This window comes from Tympanuchus pallidicinctus, unplaced genomic scaffold (assembly GCF_026119805.1).
Source record: "Tympanuchus pallidicinctus isolate F22 unplaced genomic scaffold, pur_lepc_1.0 scaffold3, whole genome shotgun sequence".
Classification (NCBI taxonomy): domain Eukaryota; kingdom Metazoa; phylum Chordata; class Aves; order Galliformes; family Phasianidae; genus Tympanuchus; species Tympanuchus pallidicinctus.
In genome coordinates this window covers 30,421,143-30,437,532 of record NW_026294747.1, presented here as the reverse complement: position 1 = coordinate 30,437,532, position 16,390 = coordinate 30,421,143, and positions in this window count along the sequence as shown.

The window sequence follows — 16,390 nt, the reverse complement described above, 5'->3', positions numbered from 1 at the left end:
TAATCTACGTAAAGATTAATAAAGATGTTCCAGAATCCTCTTAGGCAGCTTCTGAAAAGGTCCTTTAGAATAATATTTCTTGAGCATACAGACTCTGTTGTCTGATTACAACATGAAGGTATGTAACTCCGGTGTAGATGCTTACTTGTCAATTTTTCTGTTTGGCACAGCTTGAATAGGATAATGTATACTTATAACATGTAATACAATTAGTTCTCTTTTGAGCATCAAATATTGTAAAGAAAGTCATTTTGATCAATACATGTGATGCTTTTTATATAAAAACCTAATATATTTGTGTTGTAAATTAGTTTTTTTTTTCCCCTTCATATCTTAAAAGACAATTGCATGGAATTATACATGGCTTTGTTGTTCATGGAGATAAAAACGTGTCAAATCATCAGTGGCAAAAACATGTAAGGATATACAGTATACACCTGAAAAAAAAGGAAGACTGATTTTCAAAGAACAAGCTAATTTGCTTTGACAACACTGGTAGCTTTCTTTAAATAGTTGTAAATAGTAATGAAAAGTATGTAAAGCAGACAGTACTCCTCAGAATTTCATGTGAACTTATGGAAACAATTTTAGCGTGCTTTTTATTTTCTTAGATGCTCAGATGTGCAGTTAGGTCATTCCAGTTACTGGTTTGGTGTAAACCTGAAGGAGGTAAAACATTTCATATGAGTTTTGGATTTAAGTGTGCCAGTGAGCTCAGGCTCTGGCTATATGCTGCCTAGCAGTTGCCAGCCAAAAACAACAATTCCCCAAACTTTCAGTCTCCTACTGGTATTTAGGTGTGGCTTGACTGACAACATTACATAGGCAAAGGGTATCCATTTTTTTTTTCTTTTCTCCTCTCAGGTAGGTTGATTGTGCAAGACAGAACAATCTTTATGGTATCCATCAACACTGAAACTACTATTACTGCACAGGGGATCTGCCAGGAATACACAGGCTCCAGAGCACTGGGAAAAGCATGATATCCAAGACATGTCAGTCTAATCATTATGATATTTAGTACATGATTTTGCCACAGAAATCATTACAGTTTGACTCCAAATAGATTTGAGGTGCTGGACAAAACCAATTTCTGTCCAGCTCTCTCAGGATGCTGCAGAAGAGATTTTAAATAGAAGGATATGAATGCTAACAATAACCCTAATAAAAGCAACAATACAAAAATGAGCCTTTTGCTTTGAACAGTATTTGTTCAAATATTTGTTCAAAAAGATATTTGTATAGATGCTTGATCTAATGGCTATCTCAATAAGTCCTCTGAGAACTGTACGAGGTCCTAAAATTAAGCCTTAAAGGAGACTGGCATAAGGTAGCTATTATATACTTGTTTCTTATATGAAGCCTTCATCTTCCTCACAGGAGATAAAACTGCTTGAGCCAGAGCCACTAAATACAGGCATTTTATCTGGCAGTAAGACTTTAAATAGAAATATACTAGAAAAGGAAAGGAGGCAGAACAAGATCCCAAACTCCATCAACTCTCTGAGACAGTATAAGAGGCATGTGGAAGAATTCTAACTTAAACTGACAGTAAGATTTTCCCTGAGCTGACATACTATTTGCTTGATCAAGAAAAAGAAATAAAGATGAGGAAAAAAGGAAGCCCAATGTGATTTACAGACTGCTCATAAAGAACTCTGCCTGATAGAAAAAAAAAAAAAGCATGCATATGTGTTTTTATACATGCATATAATCAAGTATATATTAACTACTGATAAAATTAATTTTAAAAAATAGTTGGAGGGCTTCCCAATGAAATAACTCTGATACCAATTACAGAAAATATTTTTCTTTATAAAGTGATATTGCTAAAACATTGTTTTCTACATGTGTACAGAAAAAAATATAAAATATTTCCCCTAGAAAAACAAGGTAGATTTTTTTTTCTCCTATGAGATTAGTCCTGAGTACAAGGTGAATTTTATCAGAATGCTCCGCAGTTACTCAGAGAATGCAGTCAGGTTATCAGGAAGACAGGCAAGCTGGGTATTAAAGTTCTCTGCTTGGTTAATTCCTTAGAGCCTGACCTAGATAGGGTCAAACATTCTCCGTTCTCACTTAAAGTTGCTGTACAGGTTAAATACAATAACCTCAACTGTTTTTCATTTGGCTCACTAGAACACATTATCAGTAGCAGCTATCTAAATTTCAGAAATCAAATTTGAAAGAAATAGTAGTGAAGTGAGCATGGTGACAGTGAACAAAAACTCTTTCCCTTTATCTTCCCATGCCCAAACTTCCTCCCCAGTGATTCAATTTCTAGGTCTTTCTGCATCAGTTAAAAATGATGCAAGACTGAGTCTTGAATTTTAGTTGAGAAGTGTAAAATATTTCCCAATCATCATATGGATAACATTCATGTTATTCATGGACAGAATAACCATTCATGCCCACATCTTCATTTCTACCTCCCCTTCTTAAAATAGTAGCATCAGTCATGAAGAGAGATGATAAAAATGAATAATAGGTGTTAGCAGAAAGAAGGAAAATATTGTAAACACATGAAAACAGATGGCTCAAGTACCCACTGGGAAAATATACTCTGTACGTGACACTGGGCAAATTGAATAACATAGAAGAGCCACAAGTAGTGCACTAGAGCAAGAAGACAAGAGGCAGAGAACAGATAGGAGGATGTTGAAAGGCATGATTTCTATCTGTATGGTTTCTCTGTACAACAAATTCAGCACCAGAACACCATACATATGTGAAAGCCTTTAATAAGCCAACTTTCAGTGAGATGGTGGTAATTCTGTGCATATCAGTTATCCAGTCGTGGGGAGTCTGACTGTAACTGAAATCACAGAATGACTTGCAAGTGGGTTTAGAATTGAGAGCAGGGGAGAAATGCTGAATAGGGAAGCTGATTTGGGCAGAGCAGAGTGGTATGGGTAGGGATCGGAAGGGACAGAGGAAGGAATAAAGATGCATCTGTTCCCCTCCCTATCTGTTCTCTTTTTTTAGAATGTAAATTCTTCAGAAAAGCAGAGATTGTTCCTGTCTTTGCTCTGGTATAGTACACAACACATCTTACCCAGATATCTGATACAGATAATAGTTTTCCACAGAATTATTGCTAATGTAATTAAAGATTGTGTTAGGAAAGCTTTATAATGACACATTTCATTCAGAATTTATATTCTGGAACTTACTTCTTAAAAACTGGAAATAGTTTTATTATAAGATAATAAATAATAATAATATATTATATTATATTACAATATAATATAATAAATAAATAATAAGATAATATTAATAACTGCACAAACAGATATTTCATTCATTCATTCATTTTTATTATTGTCTTGAGATAAAACAAGCTTTATATTTTTGGAACCTGCTATCTCATCAGAAAACCTAAGTCCATGAAAGATTTATTTCCAAAATGTCTAGGTGATTATTGATCTACATTAATGCTTTCATGTATATGCTGATAGCTGACAGAAATTCTTTTTTTTGTATTTACTCAGTGGGGCTTTATGTGAAGGTGATGTGGGAGATGCCATTTAAAGCCATAGTATACCACTCATTTACCAATTAAAGATTACCTGGTACCTGCAGTCACAGTGTAATTTGTGTAATGTGTGCTGTGCAAAATAAATAGAAATTTTTACCTACAGAATGAAAGAAAAGAAATGTCTCTCTGAATTTTTTATGACAAAAAACAAAGTCTCCTACCATGCCACTTTTCTCCCTAAGGGTAAGGTCGACCTAAAACTCCACCAATATATTTTCAGAGGAAAGGTTGCCAACTTATTGTCAGAGAGAATTAGTAAGAAGAAATATGAGACTTTGCTACCAAGATTAAAGGACCAATAGAAGAAATGGCAAAAAGAAAACAAAACATCCCAAAATCACATAAACATTGGATTGTCTCCTTAAGTTATTATTTTCTTCTTTCACCTAAGAGAATTTCTTCTCAGTTATTTTTGTGAAATTTGATACCTCTGATTTTCAAAGCGTGCAAACGTTTTATTCTAACTTCATTTAGAGTGAGTGTCCAGTATTTGAATTCTATTTTGCAAGTCCAAATGACTCTGAAGATGTAGAGAATCTCATTTTCAAAAAACACCACCATATAAGCAAGTTCTAAGCCCACATTAGCCATTGAAATAGGTATTGTGACTTAAAAAACATTGCTGATAGTAATGATAAACTCAATGAAAACATATAGAGCTGTAAGTTATTAAACGATTTTGTAAAGGTGAACAAGAACAAATCAAATAAGAGCGTAAATAATTGTTATAATGCACTGAAATGAACATATGAAGTTTTTTTGGAATGTATTAAATATATGCAGGAGCAAATGATCAGTTAATCATGACTCCTTACTTATCTATTACCTCTTATTCTCCACTGGGATGTCACTTCCAGTCAAACCCCAACTTTAGTCTCCATTGCCCATTTACTGCACTTTCAAGTAAAAGCATTTGTATTGAGCTGAATTTGATTGTCTATATAAAATGTCAGAATTCTTCTACATTTGTAAGAAGGACATTTGACACCCAAGTCCCCAAAGAAATTTAATGTATCTGTGTAAATTTGTGTAAATAGCACCAATTACATCACTAGTAAACTGCTTACCAGTTGTACAGACCAAAAAACAAACAATAGAGTCACAGAAGAATTTAGAAGCATAGATTTTCCCTTTCATCCCAGGGTCCACAGTTTAGAAATATGCATTTTTGACTCCCCAAATAGAAGAGAAGAGCTAGTTGCTTTTTCTTCTTTTTGTTTTGTTTTGTTTTGTTTTCCCACAGGAATGGTAAAGCAGAGTGGAGTAGGCCAGAGAATGAGGTCTGTGGTGTGCTGCTGGCTCAGTCAGATATAATATCCATGTCAAGTTTCTTCATTACCTCATTCCTCCTACATCAAGAAGAAGCCAATGTAAATTATGAAATGAAAAATATGTGGTCTTTCAAGTTCAAAACTCCTTGCATAGACGTTGCATCAGCCATTCATCCACCAGTATACACTATTTCGTCAAACTAGGCATTTTGATGAACCTCTTATGAAAGTGTAAAATGTAACTAATATAAGTAAAAAGTCCAGAAACTTGCATTTTGCAAATGTTCCCTCTTCTGTCTGTCTTGGTTTGCTTTATTATTTGCAAAAGGAATCTCATCTCAGATGCAGCATCTGTTTTTCAATAAAGTCCTGCTTTTTACCCAATTTTCCAGCTGGATTGACTGAAGCAAAAGGAGGTCAAGTGACTTGCCAAGGTCAGATGGCAATCCAGTGCTTTACCAAGGATTAGAATTTAGGAACCTCCTGATTAATAGAACAAATAACCTCCATGCACCAAATCCTCATGGGATGGGGAAGTCACAAAACTGGGTAGGATTAACCAGAAAGGACTTGTCTGCCTGGCTAAGCAAAACATACCTAGCACAGAAGAAATACAAACATTTTCAAGTTGCTGAGGCATAATACATGTGTGCTTGTGTTATTTGTGGAGGTCTTTAAAAGACCAGGAAAAATTACTTAAAAATAGAATAACTCATCTCAATCCACAATTATAATTATTTAAAGGGTCTCAGCCACAGGCGCTGGAGATTTGCCCTGCAGAAAGTCCTGTCTCTTCACAAAAGGGCACTTTGCTCAGAACAGCAAATAAACAAACATTCCAGACATGCCTTATGTTCCAGCAGCAGCACATTTTAAACAAATCTTACTAGTTACAGAGCAGAAATGGAAACTGTCTGTTTTGATTTAAATCTGTCCCTGAGCAATTTCCATGAGTTAACACAGCAGAAGTACAAGCACAGGAACAAATAAACAAACAAACAAAGAAACTTGAGCTTGCCTCTAACGACTAAACCACCACCAGTTTCCAAAACACAATCATAGAACTGCCCGTTCCTGCACCACAATTAGCAGCAGCTTACAATGGAGGCAAACCACCCCAGCAAAGGGAGAGGGCGTTGAAATGCTAATTGCACACAAAACTTCGGTGGTGCTGGTGATTAATATACTTATTGTTAAACTTGGAATGACAAAGAGTATAATATAGCAGTGCTTTTGTGTCCTCTGGCTGTTCAAAAGTGTCTCCTTGCACTTTCTTTGAGTGCCAGAATTACTCAACTTCACTTTACGGTTTTCACTTGCACTGAATAGACAGGAGACGTGGAAGAACAGCTATTGAAGTATTTTAAATTACGCAAAATAGGTAAGGCTTTTTGTTTCGTTTTGTTTTGCTTTTTTTTTTTTTTTTTTTGCTTGTTTGTTTAGGAAACCTGCAGTGAGGAGGATAGAGACAATACTAGAATATGTTCTCCTAGGTGAAAAAAGAATGGAAGAAGACCTGGATTTCATTTTAATCATCAGGGTCCTTGTTTCTCACTTTTTCAACTTTACTCAAGGCATGTTTATTCACTCAAGGCAACTCATTCATATAAACGGCAAGATCTCCAGAACAACAAGCCAAAATAAGAATGTATATGTTTAAGAAGATGAACACCAAATTGATTTTTACTGGTTGCAACTATATGCTTAACTTTAAACATCCCTTGAAAATTTTTTTCTGAGCAAAGCAATTTTGCATCTTTCAGGATCAGGCTTTCAGAGGCTAATTGCTGCAGAAAGATTTTCAAGGGAGAGGATTCTCATCCCCTCTGTAAAGCAAGCTCCTAATTCATTTCTGTGCAATACATGAGAATAAACAGTGTAATCAGTATTTACAGATCCCTGGTATGTGGCTGTAGCCACATTATTATATATAATAAATAGCTAAGTCAAAGGAGCCTACTATAGATAAAAGGTACTGAGGGTCATGGTTTAGAGAGAAATACTGATAACAGGTGGACAGTTGGACTGGATTATCTTAATGGTCTTTTCCAAACTTGGTGATTCTGTGATTCTATCATGGATTCCATGAACAAGACTTGGTAAAGGCAGGACACTTGGCTTCTCTTTCAAGAAACTTAAGGTTGCTGACCTCAGACTGAAATGCCTTGGTTCTTTGCCCATCACAATTGTCATTGGTTGTTTACGGTTGACAGTAAAATTTATTGGCTGTATATTAAAATCAAACAAGTAAACAAATACACCTATATAATAATCAGTAGTCAGGACACTGTGATTAATGTAGTTTCTGCAGCAAGGTCCTGCTGACTTTTAAATATCATTTGATTACCAGAATGAGGACAAGGAATACCAAAGCAGGGCTAAGGAGTACTGTTTCTGCTCAACTGGATGGACAGCCATGGAGGAGGAGGAAAGAGAAGATGATAAATAAGAGCCCATGAAGCTGCAGAAAGCTGAGCTCTGATAGCATAGCTCCAGGGTACAACAGCAGTAGAAAGCAGAGATTGCTGGAATTAGCTTTAACTAATCAATTTGGAAAGCATCTGTGATTTTAACAGCTGGTTCAGTCAAGCAGGACTACACAAATGCAGCACGGTATGTCACAGGAAGTAGTCTTAATTTGTTTAAGTTAGGATCTATTCAACAGTTTACTCAATCTCATTGGAAATGAGATATGAGACTTAGATCCTTTAAAAGAGCTACTATGTATTTACTTCTTCAGATTACTGAATAAAAATTAGCCAAAGAGCAAAACATAACATCAGTATTCCTATTTCCAGGAGCATTAAATGACAATTTGGCTTTACACATTTTTTTAGGGTTGCATACTGCTAAAAGAGATTGCCATTTGTATCCAACTTTTTGAGACAGATTTTTCTTCTAAATATACTGTCCTCCACAGTGATGCACATCCTGACTCGAGTAAACAAGACATTCAAAACAGGAGAGCTGGAGTAGGTATTGGTTCCTTCAGCACAAGTTCTGAGTGCCATTTTATATCATCCCCACAGGACTGACAGATTTGGCACAGGATGTATCAAAGATATGCATTTCTGAAATGACAGGTGAAGTAATCCTTGGCATCTCAAGCACATGTATGTACTTAAGTTCACTTTATCTGTATATACTTCATAAAAGTAACTATGCGAGAAATATGTTCAAAGGAGACAGAGGTATTTCAAAGGAAGGAGTTTAGAACCTAATAAGGAGCACAGTTTCTGCAGCATCATATCTCTGTGTTACATTTTTCAGAACGCACCCTACCTCGAACAACTCTGTATCTAGGAAATGTTATCTCTGTGTCATCTGCTTGAGTTCAGAGTCTTCCTGTATTGCAGTAAAGGAAAGTTCAGATGGTGCCACTGGTATCTTTCCAACTGTCCAGATTCACTTCCCTAATAGACATGTTTAAGGCTCAATCTATGTATCACAAGCAGTATCACATCTTTAAATAAAATGCAAAACTGACCTCTATCCATAGCAACAAATTAAAATCCAGTCCTCCAGCTTACGCAGTGAGGCCTTGAAAGTCCACTGTTGCACTGAGTATGTGTGTCTCAGACCCATATTTAATGAGCAACAGGAGAAACTATTGTCTAAATGCAATGGTTTAACACGATGGGAAGCACAACACTGACAGCAGAATAGCAAGATCCCAGGCTACAGCAAGTGAGGATTCGCTCAAAAGCAACAGCTGTGGGCACAGAAATAAGGGAAAAAAAACTACTTCTCTCCAGAAGGCCTCACATATGCAGAGATCTCCAGAGAGATACCCTTGCCTCCATTGCCAATCCTTAAATGAAGTCTGGCAAGGGGTGGATCCTCGTTCCACTCCTTCTGATCACTTGGAAAACTACTTCATGGGATAGGTACAGCAGAAGGGAAGATACACAGTACAGAGAAAAACCATCTAAAGAAACAAGTGGAGAAGTGAAAATACTGATGAAGTAGTATGAATTCAATACTTTTGGACCCTTATGAAGTGTTTGATTGAATTTTCAGTAGTAGAACTTACGGTGTGTGCTTCTTTCAGTGGAAAAGTTGTTACTACTCATCTATGCAAACTACCAGCAGTCTCTCCTTCTGGTTCACAGGTATCCTAGTACCATCAAAAGGCACAGGCTAAATTTTCCACTATCTTTATTTCAGCATCTCTGGAATCTGTGTCTCACAGTAAAGCCTCTTTATCCCAAAAGGAAGAAACCTGATTGAGATAGAAGCTGATTTATTAAAAGAAATACGAGATAATACAGAATAATTAAGAATAATAACTCAAACAAAGAATAAATTAGAGGAGAGAGAGTCAGTCTGAGCCTTTATCAGCATGTTCTGCATGGCTAGCCTACCGGGAAAGATCAGAGAACTTCCTCCTCATCTGGGATCAGAAGATCATGTCTCCCAGACTGGAAATCATGTGTAAAACTGAGTCTTCTAGAAAGCAGGGCACACAGGAAGTGCAACCAGCACTGTGCTTAAGCATCAGACAGATCAGACAGTCTGTTGCTTGTTGCCCTAATATGGAATACTGATAAAACCAGGACAGTACCTTTATTTCATAGACACCTTAAATTTATCTTGAAATATTTGAAGGCAGCCCCAGGGATGTTTTTGTCACTGCACTGGTTTATATTGGATCCTATGGGAATGTTCGTCAATAGCCAGAAGGCAGCAGTGCTGCAACCATTGCCTTCTTCTCTGGTGGTTGATCTGGCACTGTACCAGCCTACTTTGGAGGACTTTTCAAGTGGGGAGGCTTGCCCAATTTCTGGTCCTTTGGTGGCAGCTGACACAAGGAGCTGAGTCAGAAGAGACAAATCGATCCATTTGTAAATGGAAAAGTGACATTTCCTGACTTGGCTATAGAAATACAAGCAACACTTCTTCTTAAACAATCATTTTTTTTTTTCAGTTGCTTAGAACTGTGCGAAAACATTAATATCTTGGGGTAAACTTTTCCTTGGAAAGCAGTCTTGGATTTACAATTTTTTTTTTTTTTCCCCAAAAGATTTGCAAGACCAGCTTGGTTGTTTTTATGTTAGGGTGAGGGTTGTTTGACTATATTTTTAAAAAAATAACCTGTATTTAGTTGAGAATACAGGAACAAATAGCTTGAAGAATATGAAAGGAAGGGTGCCTGGGTGCTTATATATAAATAAGATGAACTGACGTAAAATATGCAGGAGCTGCTGAAAGCCAAGGTTTCTGAAGGTGATAAGACTAGGATGATGACACTAGGATGATGAAGAAGTGGTAAGCAGATGTCTGGCACAGTGACAAACAGGAGAAAACACAGACCAAGAAAGAGATTAGGCTTGGTAGACAAATAGAAATGTTCAAGTCCTAAAGCATTCTAGAATCTCCCTCTCTGGAGATATTTAAAACCTGCTTGGACACTTTCCTGTGTAACCTATTGTAGGGAACTTTCACAGAGGGTTGGACTAAGTGATCTCCAGAGGTCCCTTCCAACACTTACAAATCTGTAATTGTGACTCCGTGATTTCCCAAAATGTAGAAGTGAATTCAGAATTCTAGAATTCTTACCAGCTTTCTGTTTATGGCAAATATTTATTGAATAATAAACAAAGCATGCCAAACACCTGCCATGCAAAAGAGGACAATAGAGTAGCAGAATAACTTTCTGTGGTACTGGAGCATGGTCCTCCATTGCACTAGAAGTTGATGAGAGAGATAAGTAGGTAGAAAGCTGTCCAACTGACCAATGTTGATATTAGTATGATGTGATATGATGACATTTGTTTTTCTGTTATCTAATGAAGTACTCAGAAGCCTCATAAAAATTGCCCTCGTGAAACTACTCACTCCTGCTGACATGTCCAAAATCAGTTTTGCAATTATAATTAATCAAATAAGCTTCTGTTTTATGATACAGTCATTAACAGTGAAGTCTTCCACTATGTTTCCATGGGGCTGTGTATCATGCAATATACTGGTAAGCTTTACTCTCAAAGAAGGGACGGGTTTAGAAGTCCAAAAGGTGAGGATGCCCTAGAGATGCCCTAAAGGCAGTTCTTCATACAGTATACAAGAAATCATACAGCAGAAAAACTTGGCAGCACAAGTACTCCTTGATGGAATCTAAAGAATCAGAAAAATTTAGTGTGGTCGATCGCCCTACTCTAGGGAGGTTGAGGTTTAAGATATTAAGGATCCTATTTTCTGCAGAATGGCTCATTTATTGTATGTATATCTTGTAATGAATAAGAAAATGAAAAAAATAAAAATAAAAATAAGGCAACTGATCCAAATAATTTCTCTTTCTGTCTCTGTTGCCAAAATCAGGTTTTGTAAAGCTGGCTACTACTTGTGTGTTTCTCATTTTATGATGCTTAGTCTAACATTCTGGGGCTGATCTGAATAATATATAGTAAATAAGTATTGAGACCATCCACTGAGTAATAAGAATGAAAACTATATTGAATCACTACTCATTAAGTGAGCATCTGTCCATTCTGTGAACTGAACGAGGCAGCAGTACTGGTGAAAAACATGATGGCATCCTATTATTAAAGACTTTATCTTAGTGTATGCAAGGGAGACAAATTAGCATAGCATACTTTGCCTTACTAATTTTAATTTTTCTCTTACTGAAGATTTTGACTTTTCGGCTAGAATATTCTCTTGCCATTGTTGTATATGTATGTTAAACAAAAGGTCCTGGACTATATAAACTGAGATACACTGCAGAAGGTGATTACAAACTATCTACATGGGTTCACTATTTTATATTTCATATTCTATGTAAGATGTTTTTCTCCTTACAATAAATAAGGAAAATTATTTCTGATTCTTGTGAATAGGTGCATAAGCATATGATTAAATTTTTTTTTGAAAGGGAAATAGTTATGATATCATAGTTCGAGAGTGAACAGAGTTTACTTTCTGCTTTTTCCTTCTCTAAAAAGGATAAAAAATCAAGCATAAATTCTACAACTATATATTAATCCCTTATTCACTGTGATTGGCAAGGGAACACAGATATAGTAATCGACCAGTCAGGCATCTGGTACGCACTGGGAGTCATGAAATAGATCTCAGCAGGCTGAACACTGCGCACCCACGCATTGTACAATGCTGTGATTACATTAGGTAGGTGGTTCAGGAAACAGTGAATTTCAGATAAGCGGGAGTCCTGTATAATGCGTGGTGGGATTTGCAGGATTTTGTTCGGACACATCCTATAATTTTATGCCTGGTATAATGTCTGATTGGCTTGCATTTTGGTCCACTGAGAATCCAGACCCCTTAGAAAAATGGAATACTTTCTGCAAAAACCTTGGATCTTTATAATATATTCTAGATTTCAGAGAATCCATTTCAGGAGAAATAAATAAATCACAGCTGATTACATCGTGTTCTCTCCATTTCTGTGACTGAAACCAAAGCAATTTATGAGTCACATTTTTATTGCATGAAATGTAAAACATCTATAGAACAAAAGTGAGTTATAAAAGAACAGTCTATAACCTTACTCCATCTTTAACAGAAAGAAAAAAATTGTCATTATCCCATATAGGCAACATCATACTTATGTTAATAGTATTTTGTCTGCATATTAATGGTAAAGCTCATCAGGATTGTTAACTGTGTCATCAAATGGACTGCTCTTCCTCACATTTGGTCATAAGTTGCTGCTTTCAGGCATTTTATAGGTTCACCTATGTTATATGGTAATTACACCTTACATTTGTGCTGTATATTTAAATAAAAAATCTGTGTTAGTTATGATGTTACTTACGACACCGAGAGTATTGTGTCCTTTAGTGTAAAAAAGACAGGGATCTCCTGGAAAGAGCTCAGCGGAGTGCTACAAAGATGACAGAGGGCCTGGAGAGCACCTGTCAAAGGCGGAGTGACCTGGGTCTGTTCAGTCTTGAGAAAAGAAGACTGAGAGGGGATTTGATCAGTGTCTGTAAATATCTAAGGTGTCGGAGGCAAAGTGACAAGGCCAGACTCTTTTCAGCAGTGCGTGGTGATAGGACAAGGGGAAATGGCCTCAAACTGAAGCATAGGAATTTCTGCACAAATGTGTGCAAGTGACTTCTGTGATTCTGTGATGACAAACATTGGCACTGCTTTGCAAGAAGTATGAGACCCTGACATGGAGTAGCTGCAAATGATTTCATGGGAGTATATAAAGCTGAACACTTTGTGGAGTCACTCCCAATGTTAACAACTAGTGGCCCATACTACTTTTTGCACAAAACATTCTCCATGTGGTTTCACTTCAGCAGAGTACTGTCTCTGCCATTCTCTCCACATTAAGACATGGGATAGGTTAAGCTGAATTTTCACAATTCTAGTCCAGAACTGTCAGATCTGATTTTTTTTTTTATAACTGATTATATTCTGCTTGAACCTCTAAGTAAAAAGGATTAGCAAGTTTATTTCTTTGTAGAAGGAATCTTCCAAAATATACTTTTCTTTAGGTTTTATCCTTCAGTTAAGTGAATCTGTTGATCCTGGTTGCTTAGGTAGCTACACCTCTGTTTCATTGTGAATTGCAATAATTTTTCTTCAAGATGAGAGGTCTAGAGCCTTTTCATAGAATCACAAACTTTTAGGGGTTCTAAGGAACCTCTAGAGATGATTGAGTCCAGCCCCCCTGCAAAGCAGGTCCCCTACAGCAGGCTGCACAGGTAGGCGTCCAGGTGGGTTTTGAATATTTCCACAGAAGGAGAATCTACTGCCTCCCTGGGCAACCTATTCCAGTGCTTCATCACCCTTATTGTGAAGAAGTTCCTTTGCATACGGGTGTCGAACTGCCTACACTCCAGTTTATGGCTGTTTCCCCTTGTCCCTTTTATAGAAGATGCAAACAGGGAAGATAAATATGTACATGTGCAAGGCATCCACAGGAGTCTTTATGCTACCTTAGACATCATGTCAGAATTTATGTTAGTTCTCAATGGGTTGACCAAATAGCACTTGTTTTTCCTTTTTCTTCAACAGGCTGTTCAGGGAGATTTCGTTCAGGACAAGGGATTTCCAATCAGCCAGTTTTCATGACCTCACAAAGAGAACTGACAAAGGCTTAGTCCAGTGTATAAAAACCCAAAATTGTAAAGAGTTGGATCAGGTGCACCTCAGAAATACTGTTCCTAGGAAAAGTGCTTTGTGTACTCCCAAATTTGGCTTACTAATTATTAGTTGTTTGTATCTTCAAAACAAGCGACTCTTTTCTCTTTAAGCATTAAACAAATAATGCTGTTATCTTTTATACTATCACTGGATTGTAGATGTAGCATGATGTTTTGATTAGTATACCATTACACACATCTCTGAGAGCTATTGTCTCAGATGGTGGTAAGATATCATTGGAACTATTTACAAATCATAATTGATAGCTTATTGTTATATTTTTGCAAAGGTTGGCAACCACCAAAATTAAATATTCATGAAAGTTTAACATAAATGTATCATTTTACCTGTCTTTTGTGAGCTGACAGAGTCCAGATTCTCCTATATTTTGCTTGTAGGAGTAGGAAGAGATGCTAAGTTGAGGGCTATTCCTTCTGTGGGTTCAACATAGCACAGCTATGGTAAATTGGAGCATATTTATTGGAACCTTCTTTTATGAATTAAAAATAGTTATGCCTTCCTGTGATGAAATACACAGAAACAAGCATGGCAAGACATAAAAGTATGACCAGAGGCTGCAAAGAAAAGAGTTATCTCCTGGTCAAAAAAAGGACCATAGCTATCTCTGCTATAAATAGAGATGTGCAGCACAAGAATGCTGAGTCAGCTTAAAATTTTTTTTTTCATCATCTTGGAAATGGAACTATGGGTAACTGTGATAGAGTTCAGTAACAAAGAATTAGAATTAGAATTAGAATTATTCTAGAAAATCTTAAAAATTTACGGTGAAAAGGTATTTATGCCTGTTTCCCTCCAGACCCAGGCTGGAATATGCCTTCCTAATTTCTTCGGCTTCAGCTTTGATTGAAACAAATTTTTAAGAATGTGTCCCATCACTGGCTCTTCTGGGTATTTGAAAATCTGGCCACTAAGTGTAGATATCTGAATAGATTCCAAGCTCTGTCAAACATCTAACTCTATATTTCTCTCCTTTTGTTCTGTACATTTTGTTTGACTTTTAAGCTTCTTTACCTTTGTTTCTCCATCCTTCAAAAAAACATACAATAAGCAACAACAAACACACAGGCATGCACAATTCCTTATTTTATCCCAACTATGTTAATGAGAGGGACTAATACAAAATTTAAATTAAAATATTCTGAATCTCAGAAGTAAGGTGTGAATAAACACCTCAAGGCTAAGGGAGAAAGAAATCCTTTAAAACTAAGGTATCTTAATTGACTCCATTGGACCTAGGCTAATTTACATCAACAGAGGATTTGACTTGAAATGATTACATGCCTTATCTGAAATAGTTCAGCACTGGAAACACTGGAGTGGAAATCTTACAAGCAGCAGCATCATTATGAGATTTCTAGTATCTCTCTCTTCAAGTTGTGCTGCCTTAAAGGAAAAGATGCATGCCAGGACTGAGTAATAACTCTTACAGATTCCCTCATTCATGGCACTGAGAGCTGCAGCTGGACTGGGGCAGTCAGAATCCTGGTGATCTCTTGCCCCAGTAAATTCCCCACCACCATGTAGCCAAAAGCCAACCTCTCCCAGAATACTAAATCCACTGAAGCAGAACCTCTGCAACAATTTATAGCAGGTTCCTAGGTGCTTAGCAGCCATAGTGCTTTTCTTGTTTATGGCCCATAGTTTCCTCAGCCATACTCTGTAATTTCCTTACTGAGGTCTTACTCTCAGGTCTGCATATATTTACATGTTTTACTCTGTAAGCTTTTAAGCAGCAAATTATACAAAATAGAGGTGAGACCTCTGGTAGTTGAGTCTTCCTTTTATTGTTTCCATTGTATTTGTGTCTGGAAAATAAATAAGAATCTGAATTGACATAAAATAAATGACAGTTCAGGTTCTATAGGTTCATGTTTATGACATGATTGGCGCACAGCCACTGCAGCTATTTCATAGTCTACAAGATGTCCTTGATTTGTTCTTCCACCAGTATGATAACAAGCACATATAATCTTTGCATACTCTGCTAACAGGCTTCTAGTCTCTGTCTGATTTTATATTCAGCTTTTACATTGCTCCTTGCAGAACTCTCTAAGCTCTCTTAAATAATCTGTATTTGCCATCTATATTGTTCTGATCTTCCAGCCTAAGTTAGATGAACATAAAGAGAAATGTAAGTAAAGAAAATATGATAAATCAAGATGATTTTGAAATCACAGAATTAAAGGTTCCTCTTTGGTAAAAAGGATGTAACTTTTCTTCCAAAAGTATACTAATGATGATAGCCCAGTTGTACTTCAAATATTTTCTGATATGTAAAAACATATTCTGCTCCTTTTGAAAGTAATTACACAGAAAAGCCATATAACACAAGTAGCAGTAGCAAAGAATTGGATGCATCCATGTCAGCACAGTTAGATCTTTCAGCTGCTTTTCAGACATTAGTCAGGAGATTTTTGTCTCTTTCTAAAGATCTCTCAGAATT